At 35.9% G+C, this 18,838-nt stretch overlaps 1 protein-coding gene and 1 long non-coding RNA gene across 7 annotated transcripts in view; both read left to right on the top strand.

Annotated features, from left to right (window-relative positions):
* Window positions 1-18,838, top strand: part of Pcsk5 (proprotein convertase subtilisin/kexin type 5) — a 411,976-nt gene that overhangs the window by 94,660 nt on the left and 298,478 nt on the right. The gene's annotated exons all lie outside the window — the stretch shown is intronic.
* LOC125340554 lies at window positions 5,131-7,214 on the top strand. Its single transcript, XR_007208777.1, has 3 exons — window positions 5,131-5,542; window positions 5,588-6,363; window positions 6,592-7,214. It is a non-coding gene; the product is annotated as an uncharacterized LOC125340554 (long non-coding RNA).

Here is an 18,838-nt window from a genome sequence, read left to right as displayed (position 1 = left end):
TTCAACAAGACTCTCAACAGTAGGAAATTAAGTTTAGCCTGTCTACATAAAATTGTTCCTACTTCCTATCCATTCTGCTGAACTGTTTAATGTTCCCTCTCTCATCTTTCTACCATGCCTGGGCTCTGGAGCTCAGGGCCTTCTGATCCAGATCCATGCCTTCTACAGAAGCACAATGGGATAAACTCTGTGCATATGTTTGTAGTTCTTGCTTGCTTTCAGTCAGATAGTCTTTGAGAAAATGCTTTAATAAATTTCATCACATAATGTGTGAAAATAAAACAAGGACATGATGGGACTGGTTTGGGAATTAGGAAATGGAAGAGAGAATGATAAGGCATGACTGACCAAGAATCATTGTATATATAAGTGCACTTGTTAAAATGAAACCTCCTTATGCAACATATTGATGTCAATAATAAAAAATACCTCATAGATGACCAAACTAGAATGAGCCTGAAATGTAAGTCAGTTTTTGACCTTATATGCAGTGTGTGCTTAACACCAACCTTGTATGTTTTGAGTAACCAGAAATGTACTCTACTCAAATAATCCTTTCTGTAACAAGCAATTTCATTCAAAAGCATATCTTTGCCCTTTATCAGAATCTTAGGTCACTTTCTCTAAATTCCAAATCACACTTGATCTTTATTGCAAGTGTTATCAAACATTTGGAAATACTAAGCCAAAAGCAAAAGAATATTATAAAGAATACTTATGTCTCTGTAACCAACTTAAATAATTATCATTTCAAGTCCAATATTTTTTCCATTAATTGTCTCCCTTCTGTGATAATCTTAAGCCAATAACATATTTCATTTCATCACTGGATGTTCTAGTAACATATCCCTACAAGAACCATTCTTTTTCATGATATATCTATAACATCCTTATTTCATGTAAAACTTTAACTATTACCTCATTATACTAAGAAAACTCATCAGTTTTCAAGATTTCCCTATTGCCTGACAACTTTTTCTTTGTAATTTAGTTGAGTCAAGTTTATCTCCTGCCAATAGGTTACAGTTGATTGTTACATCTCTTAAAATCCTTTATTCTGTAGATCCTTTCCATTGTTTTCTCTTGAAAATGTTGATGATTCTAGATTATTTCAAGCTTCATGGTCTAGATTTTGCTATTTGCATTTCATTGGATCTTTAGCAGGTGATCATTATTTAACTTGGTTACTGATGCGTGTGTATTACTGATATTACCAATAAATTTGTAGGTAGTAAGAGCTAACATTTTAGTTCAAGTTCAGTTTTATTTCTGACCATGTTAGGGGTGACTCACACCTTGTTGATGGTGTATACCTCTGATTGGAACTACAGCGTGTTGCTTGTCTTTATATTATATTGGGAGCTACCATTGACATAGACATAACTTCTAAGTGAGCCTAAAACATACCATGAGTTTTATGGATAATTCCAATTTCAAACTAATTCTGCAGGCTTTAAATATTTTCCCTCATGAGCTTTGGGCTTGCCTCGTTTTTCACATTTCTTAAGATTTACCGAGTAGGGGTATTCTCTTTTTCTTTGACACTTTCCCCCTTACTTCTCATCAATTATTTGGTACTGTAAGATAAAGTTCTAATAGGAGAGACAAGATTAATGCTCAATACTTTTATTATGTTCATTAGAGGCTTAGTTCCTTGAACTACCAAAGAATTTTTCTCGCTTTATTATAAATTCACGAGTTTAAGACATATTTAATATATTTTATTTCATTGAAGTTATACATCTTACTTTTGCTTAACTTATTTATTCTTTGGCTACCTGAAGTCCATTCATATTGACTTTCAGATCATTTTATGTGACTCTGCTATTTTTTTCTTTTTCTTTTTTCAAAAAGCAAATAGATCTTTACTCCTTTTGTGTACTTCCTTTTCCAGACTGGAAGTCAACCATGACTCCAAAGACATACTTATGCTTATTATTTTGAAAATTGATGTTTAAAGACCACATTATTAGTATTGAATATATTTCTGTTGAATTTGCCTTCAGACTTCTCATGGTACATATATAAAATATATCATAGGTTACACAGAATATTCCAATCTAAAATCCATTCTACCTGGCTTTTAATTTTTACCCTCATCTCCTGTATATCTGCATCTTTTTCCTATGCTGAAAATCCTGTCTTGAATGACTCCAATGTAATTACTGTTTTATCTCATCCTGCATACAGAACACTACCTCACATAACCATAATACCACAAGTGTTGTGGTAACTGCTAATCATTTAAATTGCATAGTTCTCTTGTCCTTAAATGTCCCATGCCTGCCATATGGTCAAATTTATTGTTCCAAATACTTGGAATAATTCTCTCTCTCTCTCTTTCTTTCTTTCTTTCTCTCTCTCTCTTTCTCTCTTTTTCTCTCTCTCTCAACTTTTAAAAGTACAGTGTGTGTGTGTGTGCGCATGCTTGTGTGTGTTTATGTTTGTGTGTGTTGCTAGAAACCAAACACTGGCCCTCACAGACAATAGTAGAACCCTACCACTGAACTACACCCAGTCTCATCCCCAGTGTCTTCTCACAAGTCATCTTCTGTCTTTCACAAATGCCTTTATGTTACATATTACCATATTACATGCTTTAAAAATCTACCAGCAGAAGTTTTGAGATTTTTTTTTCAGGATTTCAAAACTTATTATTGTTGTAGTAATGAAGGTCAGAAAATATTGCTAAGATGTGTATTGATGTGCCTGGTACAAGCAGTGGATTAGAAAGTAACAAAACCATCTGTTTCAGGGACCTGATGCTCTGGGGATAATGTACATTCTATTTGAAGGAAGGGAATTGACTTTTCTAGGTTTATGCACAATAGCCTATCTTTTTTTTTCCCTCTAATGTGCCTACTTTAGAAAGTTATTCATTTGAAAGATAAGGCAAAGGAGGAATGGATGCATTTTTAATTGGAGAATTTCATCTAAGAAAATATAAGATTGAAGAGATTTGTAATGATCAAGCCTGATTCATTTCATTCTAGACAAGTAAAAGAATGCAGGGTGAACAAATCATTTAAACTAGTTGTACACTCTAATGAGCATTGAATTTGCTCTATCGTCCTGGGATTAAAAAACCACACTAGGAATTACCATAAACTGTTCAATAATGGCATTAATTTAATGTATACCAGAAAGGAAAATGAAGGAAAGAAACAAGAAATTGTGAGTCTCCCAGAAAAAAAGTTAATTAAAAGTGATTTTATTCACTCAACAATTAATTGATCACCATCTATATTTCTAGTATAAGTCAACCCAGTGGAGACAATACTATAAAAAGGTTATGTATTTTTCTCTCTGGCAGGCCATAGTTAAACTGGGTAATAGCTGACTTTAATTTGTACTTGATAGTATAAAACAGGAATGCACAAAGTCTGGAATCTTTGGTGTGAATACATTTGGCCTCAAATTCCTAAGGTGGACGTATATGTGATTATATACTAAACTGACATGATGATATAGGAGAGGTTTTCTTTGCAGATAGATTAAGTAATTACACACAAACATTGTACAACTTGTTTCCCATGAAACATTACTTTTAAGGATTCTTTTCTAAAACTATAATTTTAGTATTATTATTAAGGTATAATACAGAGGAGTTACCATTTCACAGTTCAGATAATATGTATATTTCTCTTTTAGATAATGTCACCCCTCTAAGGATTTTTAATAGGTCCCACCGTTGTCCCTGGATTTTGTAGGAACCTATTAAGGTACATTGATTTGTTCCAATTGAAAAAGGGTTCTTAATTGCACAAGTTCTCAGAAAACTTTATTAACCTATATGTTTTGTGAATTGATAAGAGAGGAATGTAAGCAGAATTTATTTTACTAGCCTTTTTGTACAGAAGAAACATTTTAAACACAGTATTCTTTTAAGTGAGATTGAATGGCAAATGATCAGAAATTTCAATCACTTGACTAAGGGGAAAGCAGAAAACTTGAGACAAAGACAATTTATCCATTCCCTAGCTAGGGAACACTTTTCTTTGCCACTGACTGTACCAATGGATTTTTTCTAAAACAAGTCTTCTCCTTGTGATGGCAAGATAGTTGCTGTCTAGAGTTCTTAGTTAAAAAACAATGAGAGCCTTTTTTTCTCCTTATGTATGCCAAGAAAAATCCTCAGGGATCTACATAGTACTTTTGGACTTCACTTTCTCCCCTCTTTTCTGTCTTCTGTTTTTGTTTTCTGATTAGACCCTTGGCTGCCTTGTCACATACCTCTGGGACAAAGCAGTTTGGAAGGAGAGTATAGCAGGAGTACGTACTGGAACACAGACTTGTTCCCACCCCAAAGGAAATCTTAGGCGAACTTGCCATGTGTGGCCCATAGCAGAAGGAGAGCAGCTGTTGATGAAAAATCCTCATCAGTTTCCAAGAGAATAAAAAGAAGCTGAGATGCTTACTAAGGGGAAAGCTCCATGTTGTTCAGCAGGACAGTGGGGGTAGTGGGTAGGTACTGGCTTGGCATCTCTTTGACTCCTGGACACAACCTCTGCTCCTGAGTTATCCCTAGTCTAACATTCTCGCATGAATGTTGTGCTCTGTAGACTATGAAGCCTAACCACCAGTGTTGGTGAATTGTTCTTTGTGATAAATTTGAAATCAACAGATAGATTGAAAGAATAGTATAATGATGGAGCTTGCTTTGCCAAAAGTTGATATTCTCTTTCTTTAGATAAAGAGACATTGTGAAAATGCATCCCTAAATAGTTGAAGATACATCTCCTGAAAGAGAGAATAACATTCTTTTTTTTAAAGTTTTTATTATAAAACTGATGTACAGAGAGGTTACAGTTTCATACGTTAAGCATTGGATACATTTCTTGTACTGTTTGTTACCTTGTCCCTCATATCCCCCTCCCTCCTCCCCCTTACCCTTTCCCCCCCTGAGGTGTTCAGTTCACTTACACCAAACAGTTTTGCAAGTATTGCTTTTGTAGTTGTTTCTCTTTTTTTACCCTGTGTCTCTCAATTTAGTATTCCCTTTCAATTTCCTAGTTCTAATACCAGTATACACGGTTTCCAATATACTCAGATAAGATTACAGAGATAGTGTAGATACAATCACAAGAAGGTGATACAAGAACATCATCAATAGTAGAAGCTACCTTCTCTTATATGACTGAAAATATTATCGTCATTTGTAAGCGCATGAGTGATGTTCTTATCTGCCACATCCACATTTTCCTAATTGTCACAATGATATGTTTGATAACCCTATTTTGACAACCCTATATTGAATTCTGGATCATGTCTTACCATTACTTGTTCTATCTCCTGACTTTTCCTCAGGAATGTGGAGGATGCAAATAGCTGAGCCTCATTCTCTATGTTGATCATTTTGATGTGGCCAGATTTGCATTTGGTAGATAGACTTAAGTCCCATAGTAAATTTGATGATTTTTGTTTTCAAGACTAGATGAAGAGCTAAATATTTGAAACACAAAACTTTCTGAGCTAAAATAGTTCCATTTTCATTGCTCAGGTTAGATAGAATAAAGGTCAGAAATCCCGTGTGTGTGTGTATGTGTGTGTGTGTGTGTGTGTGTGTGTGTGTATGTGTGTGAAAAAGAGAGAGATCTTTAAGCTTAAGCTTCCTCACTTTGTTGGTTGAGATAGTTATCGGTTAGATTTCACTATTATAAAGATTCTGTTTGACTTTATAATTAATTAGAAATCTGAGAAGTGATATTTTGAGATGTATGAATATCCTCTTTCTTACCAACCTATCCCCAAATTTTCAGAATCTATTGATGATTCCTATCTAAATTAATCATTGTATCAGCAGTGGCAAGATGATTTTCTAATTCTGTAATCTTTCTTCACTCCTCTTCCTTTTTAAATATCATGAGCACATGGATTCTTTGCAAATGGAGTGAGTCATTTCTGACATTATTCTTTGTTGATTCTTAAATTGGCCTAGTGTGATGAGTGAGACACCTTTTAAGTGGGCTTCTGCATACTTTCTAGAAGTCTCTATTAGTTCTTTAGCACTTTCTTCTTCGTGACATGACAAAATGTTCACTTTGTATTTTTTCTACCTCAGACCTAGAAATAGCTCTTAACCCAGTAGTTGGTTTCTTTTTATTGAGTAATGATATTTTTAAAAATCAAGATCATCAGTGGTAAGCTTATCATTTATATTGAGCTCAATTTCGGTGGACAGAGCTAAGAATACGGTCATCCTTTAATATCCTTGAGGAAATTGGTTGAAGGATGCAGAGAACAAAATCCCTGAGTGCTCAAATCCATTATATTAAATGGCTTGGGTAATATAGCCTGTGAACAATCCACCTTTGTACTTGAAATCATCTCTCTAGATTACTTAGAATGGCTAAACTAGTACAGGTGCTTTGTAGATGAGGGAGGGAGAGTCTACAAATAGAGACAAGTTTTTCTTTTTTTTTTCTTCTTTAAATTTTCTTTAAGTTTTGTGATTGGATTCTACTAATGAAGAATCCATGAGTATGGAGGATTAACTATATGTGAATTTTATAATGGCATGTCTGAAGCAATATAATAAGTCCTTCCTTTTCCTTAACATTTCGTATTTGTCCCTTCCTCCTACAAGGAAAGTCATTGTTCTCAAAAGTATTAATACATTTGCTGCCATGCACAAAACACAGTAATATCATTACCAATGGCAGACCTACCTAAGTAAACTGCAAGATTTGTTTTTGTCTTTAGAGTATATTCCAGGTTCAGAGCTTGCTTGCATGAATAAATTCTTTTTCCCTCCATGTTTATGTCATTAATTTGAAATAAAACTACATCTATCTGTTTCTGTTCTGCTCAGTTTCCTCTTTTCTATCTCTATATATTTAATTTTGTTAATTTATTCACTATCACATTGAAATATCAAACAGATGGCTTACAGTAAAATACTTACAATTCTTTGCATGTATTGTTTTCTCATTTTGCTTTTACCATGTAATATATTCCTAGACATCACCTACTATTTTATATTGATCCTTATTCTTTTTTTTTTAACAGCTGTGTTGTGGTAGAGTTACCATAATTAATTCAGGTGAACACCAGTGGGTTTCTGGATAGTTTTGTGTTTATAAATAACTTCATACTGAATGGCTTTGTTCACATATTTTTGGTTTTTGGAGGTATACTCTGGTGTGGGGGGCAGGGCTTCATGCATGCTAGGCAAACACTCTACCACTAGGCTACTTTCCCAGCCCCTACTTTTCATTTCTTTTTTTTTTTTTTTTGGCCAGTCCTGGGCCTTGGACTCAGGGCCTGAGCACTGTCCCTGGCTTCTTCCCGCTCAAGGCTAGCACTCTGCCACTTGAGCCACAGCGCCACTTCTGGCCGTTTTCTGTATATGTGGTGCTGGGGAATCGAACCTAGGGCCTCGTGTATCCGAGGCAGGCACTCTTGCCACTAGGCCACATCCCCAGCCCCCCTACTTTTTTTTTTTTTTTTTTTTTTTTGGCCAGTCCTGGGCCTTGAAGCACTGTCCCTGGCTTCTTCCCGCTCAAGGCTAGCACTCTGCCTCTTGAGCCACAGCGCCGCTTCTGGCCGTTTTCTGTATATGTGGTGCTGGGGAATCGAACCTAGGGCCTCGTGTATCCGAGGCAGGCACTCTTGCCACTAGGCTATATCCCCAGCCCCCCCTACTTTTCATTTCTAAGAGGAGGTTTGTTGAATCAAAATCTAGAAGTAAATAAGATTTTTATTAGATATTGTCAAGTAGATATTGCCAAATTTCCTTCAATGAGCTCCAAAACAATTAAAATCCTAATAATCCTTGTTTGAAAGCACCTTCTTTCCTTCACCGGGCTCTGTTGGCATTTTTCTAATTTTGAATAATTTGATGAATGTGAAGTAGTTGTCCTATGTTTTAAGTGATAACAAAGTAGTGATACTGCTTTGTCATTAGTTCCATAAAGGAGAAAATGATTTAAAAATGATGGAAATGCCTCAAAAATAAATAGGAACCAATACTTACCCGTCTTGGATCAATTTAAGAGTAAAAAAACAATCATTCCATTAGGAAAACATCTATATATTCATAGTGGTATTTCAAAAGAAAGGCTAGTAAAGAAGAGTTTATAGGATTTGAAGTTGTATTTTGTTTTGTGAGACAGTTTAATGTATATTTCATTTAGTAGAGAAGTTTAACTTCCTTTATATTTACAAATATGGTCAATAAAATGAATTTCAACTGTCATCACATTACATTGTTACATAAACAGATGGTCCTCATAGTGAGTCAACTTAGATTGAAACTTAGTGATGGTAATGAGCAATATGTATGGAGTAGAAATGTTTTTTTAGAATTTGGCCTTCAGCCTTTGACCTTCATATAATGATGCTTTGTAGGATACTCAGTTGTGGTGGTAGAATCAGCAGCAAGTCTGAGCCTATAAGCCACTCAGTCACTAGGAACCTAGAAATGCTCTGTGGGACACTATGGAGCTGAGCTATGGTGTTTGATAGGTTAGGTGTAATTAGGAATTTTCCATTTGTGATAACCTCTTTGTAAATCAAGGAATGTCTGTATATTGTTTGTATTATTTTTACTATGTCTAACTATGTTGTGTTTCTGGCTCTTTGTAAACCCTTTTTTTTTGGTTTAGAGGAAGATGTGAATTATTTTAGAGATTGTTTCAAATAACTTCTTATATGCTTTATTTCCTATTTTCTTAGGCTTCTGTGTTTTTTGTTTCTCAGTTTAAAATAATATCCTCTGGTTTTGCCTTATTTTTGTGGTGCTGGAAACTGAAGCTAGGGCTTCATGCTAGGCAAGCATACTACCATAGTTCCTCCCTTTCCATTCTAAATTCATAGCTCCTATGTCAGAACACAAGGTTTTACTCTTCCACCTTGATTCCTGCTTTAATCTGATTTATAATGAAATGTTCTATAACCACCATCATGTCTTTTGCCTGTTTTATCTTGGTTGGATAAAACACAGTTTTTTTTCTAGATTATCTTGTAGGGCTTTTAATGTGTGATAATCTAAATTCTTAATTATGCAAAATAAAAATGTTAGGTAGCTAGGTGGACTGTGTGTGTGTGTCCTAAAGCTTGATCTCAGGGCCTAGGCACTGTTCCTGAGCTTCTTTGACTTAAGACTAGTGCTCTACCACTTGATCCACAGTGCCACTTCCAGCTTTCTTGATCATTTGATGGTGATAACAGTCTCACAGATTTTCCTTCCCCAAGCTGGCTTGAAACCTCCATTCTCAGATCTAAGACTCTTGAATAGCTAGGATTACAGGTGTGAGCCCCGAGTGCTTGACTTTGATGTTTTTATTTGTTTGTTTGTTCAAACCCTGAAAGCAATATTTTACTTGGATGAGTAAGAGGCTACAAGCACAGAGGCATTTGTCCCTGAAGCATAATATCAGAAATTTGATCCCCAGTATAAGCATGCTTCCTTGCTCATTTTCATTGTAGTGACTTTTCTTGGATACTTTTACCTGTATGTCATTTGCTCTTGGTTCTTTTTCTTTTATTTCTGACATTTCACAGTGCTCCTGATTATAGTTTCAGTGGAATAAATTGTCTCTTGAACTATCTATTGATCAATCTACCTCTCTGTCTATCTATCTATCTATCATGTATCTTCATTCATGGGTTTGAAGTTAGAGTCTTATACTTTCTAGGCATATACTCCACCCCTTTTACTTTCTTCTTTTTTTTTTTCTTAAAGGGCTCTACTTTTTGTCATGGCTGACCTGCACCACAATCCTCTTCTCATAGTTGAGATCTCAGATATGCACCATCAGGCTCAACTATTGTATTTTTATTGATTGAGATGCAGTCTCCATAACTCAGATTGCTAGCATTACATGCATAAGTCACCATTCCTGAATTTTTAGTATAAATTTCTAACAGAATTTACTCTTCCGTTTATTTCCAGTGGTTAGGTAACTCTTGTCTCAGAATTTTTAAAATTTCCTACTGTACATCTATATTATTAAAATTTTCACCCGAGTTGCATTTTCATATCTGCAATTCTATTTCTGTGTTTGAATCCTGAAAAAGCTTAGATAATTGTATTACTTTTTTTTTACAGACCTTTAAGGAAAATTTATTTTGTATTAACTGCTCAATTTTGTTTCTAGCTTTTTATAAAAGTTTTGTTCATATAGGATTCACAAATGTTTATTTCTCTACTATTGTCCATTTTCAAAATGATTTATTTTCACTTTAAATGATTTTTTTTCTTAGATCATTAATAGATTTGTGTATAGATAGAAGCAGCTATGTTTTGAAAGTCCCAAAGTTCAAGGGAACACTTTTCCCAGTGTTTTCTTCTGAGGGACTGAGGGTAGGATAAATGCTCTGCAGATTTTGTCATTCTTTTGTGTGTGAGGGGGGCTGGTGGTTCTGGGGCTGAAGCTCAGGGTCAGGATGGGTTTTCTCTAAGGCTGGTACTCCACCACTTGAAACATAATGTTCATTTCTGTCTTTTTACTGGTTTGTTAACAATAACAATTTCTTGGACTTCTCTGCCCTGTTAACTCTAACTGTGATCTTTAGACCTCAGCCTTCTAACTAGTGAAGGTTACAAGTAGAGCCCCTGGCACTTAGCTTGCCATTCTATTTTGCTTTCACGAATGTATTCTTTTCACTTTTTTCTAATTGTTTTTTGTGGAGGGGGTGGTGCTCTAAGTGGCTCTATGACCCCCTAAACTGGTCGCTTCCTTTAATTGCTCCCTCTGCTCTTTTGCATTTTGTAGTTTGTGCCAATGGGACTTGCTCCACCCTGTCTTTTATTCTACCTGTATTCCACCATCACCTCCTGTCTTCTGTTTACTCCAGTAGCTTTGCCCCATCACCATCTGTGTCCTCTTTGCTCAAACCTAGCTCTGTTCCAGGGTGTTCTCATAGGCTGGTTCTGTTGAATTTCAGTACAACCTGTAGATTATTGTAGTTTCTTTCTCCTAGTTATGATATAGTGAATGTTTAAACCACTTTTATATTTCTCCTTGTATCTCTTTCTCTCTTTCTCCGTGTGTGCACGCTTAGTGCATGGAGAGGTAATGATTTAGGTGGTTTGCAGTATCCTATTGGAACCAGGATTAGATTCTGTAGAGAAGCCAATTGCGGAATACTACATGGTTCCTCTATATGATTTTACTATAGTCATCGTAATTCTTTTTTAGGAAATATAGATGCTGTTGATTACCAAGTGATGAATATTATTATTCTTATGTTAACTAGTGACAGTAAAGGTTAACAGACCTAGTGAATGAAAACATAGGCTGTCCAGTCTAATTTGAATTTCAGAGAAACAAAAAATGAATGTATAGTATGAATATTCATACTAAATTTGGGGGGCTCATGTCAAATTTCTTTTTTATTTTTTATTTGAAACTCAAACTTAACTAGCCACCAATCATTTTATATAGAAACTCTACTTTGGGGAAAGAATATCTATTTCTAGTTATTGGGGTTTGAGTATATTTGAATATGGCTCCCCAAATATTTGGATTTGTAGACTTGGTTTCCAAACCACTGTAGGGAAGTGCTATGAGGTAATTTGGGACCTTCAAGAGTTGGAGCTATAACTAACTAAAACATGAACTTATTATTCCCTATAAGGGAAACCATAGAGTCCATGTTTCTTTGGGTCTGGCTCACTTCACTTAGTCTGATTTTTTTCCAAGTCCTTCCATTTCCTTATGAATGGGCCACTGCCAGTTCTTTCTGAGAGGCATAGAATTCCATTGTGTATATGTACCACATTTTCCTGATCTACTCATCTACTGAGGGGCATCTGGTTGGTTCCATATTTTGGCAATGACAAATTGTGCTGCAATGAACATAGTTGTGCTGGTGGCTTTAGAGTGATCTTGCTTGTAATCATTTGGGTAGATGCCCAAAAGTGGGGCTGCTGGGTCATAGGGGAACTCTATGTTTAGCCTTCTGAGGAACCTCCATACTACTTTCCAGAGTGGTTGAACAAGTTTACATCCCCATCAAGAATGTAGTATGGTTCCCTTTTGGCCACATCTCTTCCAGCATTTGTTATTATTAGTTTTCCTAATAATGGACATTCTTCCTGGGGTGAGGTAGAATCTCAGTGTTGTTTTTATTTGCATTTCTTTTATGGCCAGTGATACAGAGCACTTCTTCATGTGTCTCTTGGCCATTCTCATTTTCTCTTCAGAGAAGTCTCTTTTTAGGTCTTTAGACCACTTGTTGAGGGCGTAGTTGGTTCTTTGAGCACTTGTTTTAGAGGAATTTAATTTTTTTGAGTTCTGTGTATATTTTAGACATGAAGCCTTTGTCCATTGTATAGCCTGTAAAGATCTTCTTCCAATCTGTGGGCTTTATGTTTATCTTGGAAGCTATGTCCTTTGACCTTCAGAAGCTCTGCAGTTTGATGCAGTCCCATGTGACCAATCTTTCTTTGATTTGTTGTGTTTTAGGGCCTTTACTAAGGAAGTTTTGTCCTGTGTTAAGGAGCCCGTGTTTCTCCTATTCCTTCTTATAGTGTTATTAAGGTATCTGATTTTACTTCGAGGTCTTTGATCCATTTGGAATTGACTTTGGTGCAGGGTGATATATAAGGATCTAGTTTTAGTTTGTTACTGGTGTTGATCCTGTTTTGCCAGCACCGTTTGTTGAAGAGGCTGTCTTTCTTCCATCCTATTCTTTTAGCTCCTTTATCAAAGATTAAATAGCCATAGTTCTGTGGGGTCATTTCTGGGTCTTCAGTTCTGTTCCCTTGGTCCTCAGGCCTGTTCTTGTGCCAATACCAAGCTGTTTTTATTACTATAGCTTTGTATACCTGTATGAACACATAAAGTGATGCTAAGTGACATGAACTCCACGTTATGGAAACAAGTGGTATATCACTGTTGTAATTATTTTCAACATGCCATGTGAAACAGTACCTTTTTTTCTCTCTCATATTCCTTTTCTGTGGTTTTACTCCTGTTATCACTGTATCTGATCTTATTACCCTGGATACTGTATATACATGTATTAGAACTAGTGAAGGGAAATGGAATACCAAAATTGAGAGACCAAAGATAAAAAGACAAACCATTCCAAAAGCAATACTTACAAACCCATTTGGTATAAACAATTGTACAACTCATGAGGGAGTGGGAAAAGGGAAGGGGGAGGGGTGAGATGGAGTGGGGGGACGAGGGAGGAGGTAACAAGTTGGATAAGAAAGGTACTCAGGGGCTGGGAATATGGCCTAGTGGCAAGAGTGATCGCCTCGTATACATGAAGCCCTGGGTTCGATTCCTCAGCACCACATATATAGAAAAGGCCAGAAGTGGTGCTGTGGCTCAAGTGGCAGAGTGCTAGCCTTGAGCAAAAAGAAGCCAGGGACAGTGCTCAGGCCCTGAGTTCAAGCCCCAAGACTGGCAAAAAAAAAAAAAAAAAGAAATGAGTAGGGCCTTACATATGAAACTGTAACCCCTCTGTACTTCACTTTGACAGTAAAGAAAAAAAAGAGAGAGATGGAGCTATGTGGGTCATTGGAGTAATGTCTAAGGAAGGAATAGTGAATCTGAGCTTCAGTCTTCCTGTATAGCGATGGGCTTTCTTGCTTTCACTTGATCTTACACTTACTGCTGTCTTATGTCAGTGGGACCTTGCCAGAGCCTGCATCATGCTATGTAGACTTTTGTATTCCAAAATTGTGATTTCAATAAACTTCTCTTTGTTATAAAGTATCCTACCTGTAGCATTTCCTTATAGCAGCAAAACTGGACTAATACACAATTAACATTGTTTTTCATACCTCATGATAAGAGGGATGGTGCCAAGCATACACAAGATGTAAGGTATTATTAGAATTAAATATATTAGTTGAATTTTAGTAACAAACTTGGCCATCATAATATGGATTACTTTCCAATGAGAGGTGAGAATATGATAATAAGAAAACTTCATTCCAATTCTATTTAGTTCCAAGCCAAGTTAGATTAAAGCACATGGTTTTTTTCTGAGTTAAATGAACTCATGGTTTTTAATAATAGTGTTCTTCATTTGGTTTTTCTAAAATAACTGTGAATGTCTATGTACTTTAAATTTTCTGTCAAAATGGTAAATGAATATATAGAAGAATGATAGATTGAGTAGATGAGTAAATATAGTGAAAGATAGATGGATAGCATGGGGAATAATTTCACAAAATCTAATGAGGGACTCTATTTCAGATGGTGTCTTTTTCTGGCCCAGAACCATACCTCATTATTTCTTGCTTAAGAAATCTGCGCTTTTGTTTGTGTAGTTGAGATTGACATTGCCCAATTTTCAGAAAAGGTAAACTGTTCCTTCGCTCTAGAGATGAATCATGAATCAGCTAAGGCAGATATGGGACTTGTATAATCATCAGCAGCGGAAGAAGGCACACCAGTGATCCTGTTTCAGCTGAGCAACCCTTTTCTTGTTGAACTGATATTGATGGACTTCTTTATATATGTCTTCTTTCTACATAGGATACTGGTGAGGAATGTACAAGCTTTGGAGATAATTTTACAACCAAGAAAAAATTTCAGAGGACAAGAGGTTCATAGCTAAGCATGGTGGCTGAGACGTTAAGAGTGTTTCCTTAGTGATATCATTCATTTAAAGTCACCAATTTCCAGACACCTATCTGTGTGCTTGTGTATGCATGTGCACCAGTACCAGAGCTTGAACTGAGGGTGAGGGCCTGGAAGGCTGCCATTTAGCCTTTTTGTTTAAGGCTGGCCCTCTACCATTTGAGCCACAGCTCCACTTCTGGCTTTTTAATGGTTAATTGAAGATAAAAGTCTCTCAGTTTTGTCCCCCACCCACCCACTCACCTCCCACCTCTCAGCTCAGGTTCAATCATTCATTCTCAGACATTAGCCTTCCAAGTAGCTAGGATTATACATATGTGGCTCTAGATCCCTTAAGTGAGAATTAAGTATTTTTTCTAGTTATGATGTATTGAGTGTTCTTTTCTCATAGTTCAAAAGGTTTGAATTGCCTCAAACTTCAATAGATAAAGCCCTCAAGATTTTATAGGCTAAACCTGCCTTTTAAAGGAAATATTTTTTGTTATTGTTATACCATTTAAAGGTACTATTATCTGTCAATTTAATGATTACTGTGCCCTTTCACCTTCTGGTACAAAATAAGATGGTTCAGTATGAAATAAAAAAAGAGGTACATTTTTCTGCTAGGTGAACTGAACAGCTATTTGGATCACTGAAACTTCAGTCCAACATTTATCTTTACTTTTTTGACTTTGGAAAGCAGTGTGCCCAACTTGGCACGGATAACATAGCATTGTCAGGCTTCAAGATGATATGAGCCACATTACCTGTCAAGTATTTATATAAGTTACCCAGGAAGAGCTTACTAATGAGATAGGTAAACATGACAACAGGTGTTAAAAAACTGTGCCTTGAAATATGTATGTAGGCCTGGTGAGTACACCTGTGAGAAGCTGCTACCTTAGTGTTAAATTTAAATGTATTAACATTCTTATCATTAGTGAATGGGAAAGAAATATAGTTCCTCTTACAGCAGCAGTATTTTAATTTAGCCTGAATATACTTTGAATAGTTAGGAGTTATTAGAGAGAAAGTTCAGTGACCTTTCTTGTAAGTGAAGATGTGCAATTATGATTGGCCAACTACTTTTCAAGAATTACTAAAGCAAGTTGCTTGGTTAGATTCTTGAAACTATGATCCAACTTTTTTTATTAGTAAGAAAAACATTTGTAATTTTATTTGCTAGTGTAGGGTGAAAATATCTCTGTTTCCTTTGCTATCATTCTCTAGAGCTTAGAGAGAGAATCTCATCAGGTCAAAGAAGCAATTTTCTCTGTAGTTCCTTTATTGAGTGGCTAGTCAAACATATTATAGATACTTTCATCTTTCTGAAGCCTCAACTACATACTACTGTAGAAATAGTCTTGGCTGTATTATTGGCTTGTCCAAGCAAAATGTTTCATTTTCTTTGCAAACAACTTTGTACCATGTGTATTATCTTATATCTTCAAGTAGACAATGAAAGCACACAATTAGTTTTACTCAATCTAGCAGGAATGGTATTAAAGTGACCTTTCAGCAACTCTCTGGATTGATTTTGCTGATTGTCAGAGGTTCTTATTGGTTTTTGCTTTGCCTTGTGAATAGATTTATTTATTAGTGGACCCATCACCCTCTTTATTGACAGAGTTTTATGTCTTATGTAATTTCTTGCTTTGAAATTTTTATTTCACATGTAAACATGTTTTTTGTCTGTTTGGTTTCTTCTACAATTTTCAAATGGCAGTAGGTTTGGAACCTCAAGTTTGTTCTAGCTTACCACTCCAAGACTAGAATTAATTCCTGATATCTATAAAACCAACCATTCATTACTGAAGTTTCTGTGATCCCTGAGGCAGGTCAATTGTAACAAAATTGTAAAGCACTCAGATATAAATTTAAAAACAAATTTCCCTTAATGTTCTCCAAAGTCTTCTTTTTCATTTCCTTCATAACTATTACATGATCTCTATGTATTTGAGTCTACATATTTGCCTACTTATTTATTATTCATTCATTCCATTTGAACATCAACTTTGGAAAGGTCAGATCATGTACTTTTTTTTTATTCTCTGATGTACACTCATCATTAAGGATTGGTTGGAAAATAAAACATGCACAGATGTGAGCCAGTAAATGTTTGAATAGTTAAACGATGTAAAGTAACTATATTGCAATTGTCATCCCTCTGGCTCTTATGTGGTGAAATGATCATTTAATAAATGTACTAATGATTGCGAACTTAGTGTCTCAGAATCCCCCCACCCCTCTGTGTGTGTGTGTGTGTGTGTGTGTGTGTGTGTGTGTGTGTGTGTGTAACCATTCTGGCACTTGAACTCAGAGCCTGGGCACTATCCTCTGCTATGTAAGCAACAGTTCCACTTCTGGGTTTTTGCTGGTTAACTGGAGATATGAGTCTTATGAACTTTACAGCCCAGGCCGGCTTGGAATTATTATTCTCATATGTTAGCCACCTGAGTAGCTAGGACTATAGGCATGAGCCATTGATGCCTACCTCAAGTTTTGGAGGGTACAAAAGGAATATGCACCAGTATAAGTCATATTTCTGTGTTTTGCGTTTTCTCTACCTAAACTAACAATGTGTGACAGGATATTTTTATGATGTGCTAAGCCCAGCCCCCATCAATCACATGACCACAAGGGAAAGGCGGAGCTCTCTAAGGGGTTCAGTGTAGCTAGTCTTTGCTGTTTAGTACATAGAGGTTATTAATTACACTTTTGATGCATGATATTTTCAACTTACTCTGGAGTTACTGGGGGGCAAAATCATAATGTAAATTGAGGAATATCAGTATGTCCTTCACAAGGACGTGTGGGTAACTTAACTGTGACAAATGCACATTATCTCCTACACAAAAGGCTGATAATTTTCCAAGGTTTTTTTTTTTTTAATATGAGGAAAAAGTGATCTTAACTTCCGTGCCATGCAAGACACCAGAATGCCTCTAGCTCCATGCATGTGTCACACATGGATAACATAGGGCAGTCCCAGTTGAGAGCAACACAGCTAAACCTGCTCAACCCATAGAGCTGTGAATCATGAAAATGAACATTTCCAGCCATTAAGTTTGGGAATCTGTGTGTGTACAGCAAGGAAGGGAAAAGGTGACAAAGTGAACTTAAACTGTTAGTTCTAACATTTTCTCCTTCTCAGGAAAGTAATGGCCATTATAAATACTGAACCATTTCTTAATAAAGAAGAGCAAAAAGACTAGTCTTACCTGAATAATGTATCTTACTCTAGAAGAGAAAAAATGTGGGGTTTCTGGGTAGGCTTAGTGTTGTTGTCGGGAAAACAAATTGAATTTGTATTTTGTCTGCAACTAGTAATGGTCTGTGAGTTTTGAATGCCCTAACTCTTTTTTTATTTAAAGAATGGTAATGTTGACATATGGATAGCATTCCCTATTTTCAGGGCTTCTGAATTACAACTGCTGCAGATTTCCAGTAGAAATGAATATATTTGAAGCAATAGCTTATAAGAAAGCGCAGTGAAAATCTTTCAAGGACTTCAGAATATTGAGAAAGTTGACTCAGTAATCCTATTTATCTGGAGATACCACATCAAAAAAATTGGAAACACTTATTTGAAATTGCACATCCTCTTTATTTTACAAATAATTCCAATGCAACAATACATCTTTCTTGCTCTTTAAAAGTATCTGTTTGAGTGACTTAAAATATAATTTCTTGTTATTATTAGGGTGTTGGTACAGAGAAGTTATTTCATAAGTCAGGTAATGAATTCAATTATTTTTTGACATTACCTCTTCCTTTGCTTTTCTTTGATTTTTTTTGAGACAAATATTAGGGAAACCACTGAAAATGTTTAAGGCCAAAATTTGCTACTCTACATATGGAGATTAAACAGATCACACTGCATTCTATTAGGAAGTTCACAAGCCACTTAGTGTTGGAAAGAATAGAGCTCTTTAATTGCCTCAGCAATGTCATTTGATTACGTTCAGTTTAGTTGTATGCACATTTGACCTCTCATCTTCATGATTTACATTTGTTTCCTCTATGATTTGACTTTCCTTTGAATAAATCTTATCTGTTATATGCTATTGACAAAGTTAAAGTGCCTTTTACTATTTAGTAGTTCCACAGGCCACTTTACTTAAAAATATAGGGTTGAAATGTAAGGCTTCATGTATTGTGTTTTTCTGTTTAAACATCTCTGTCTTTCTTACTATTCACCTACCTATCTATTCATCCATGCATCCTTCCACCCACACACCCATCCATCCATCCATCCATCCATCCGTCCATCCATCCATCCGTCCATCCATCCATGTATAAGATAATAA

This window comes from Perognathus longimembris, chromosome 1 (genome assembly GCF_023159225.1).
Source record: "Perognathus longimembris pacificus isolate PPM17 chromosome 1, ASM2315922v1, whole genome shotgun sequence".
Classification (NCBI taxonomy): Eukaryota; Metazoa; Chordata; class Mammalia; order Rodentia; family Heteromyidae; genus Perognathus; species Perognathus longimembris.
The sequence above is the reverse complement of the archived record's forward strand: the minus strand, read 5'-3'. Positions and strand labels throughout refer to the sequence as shown.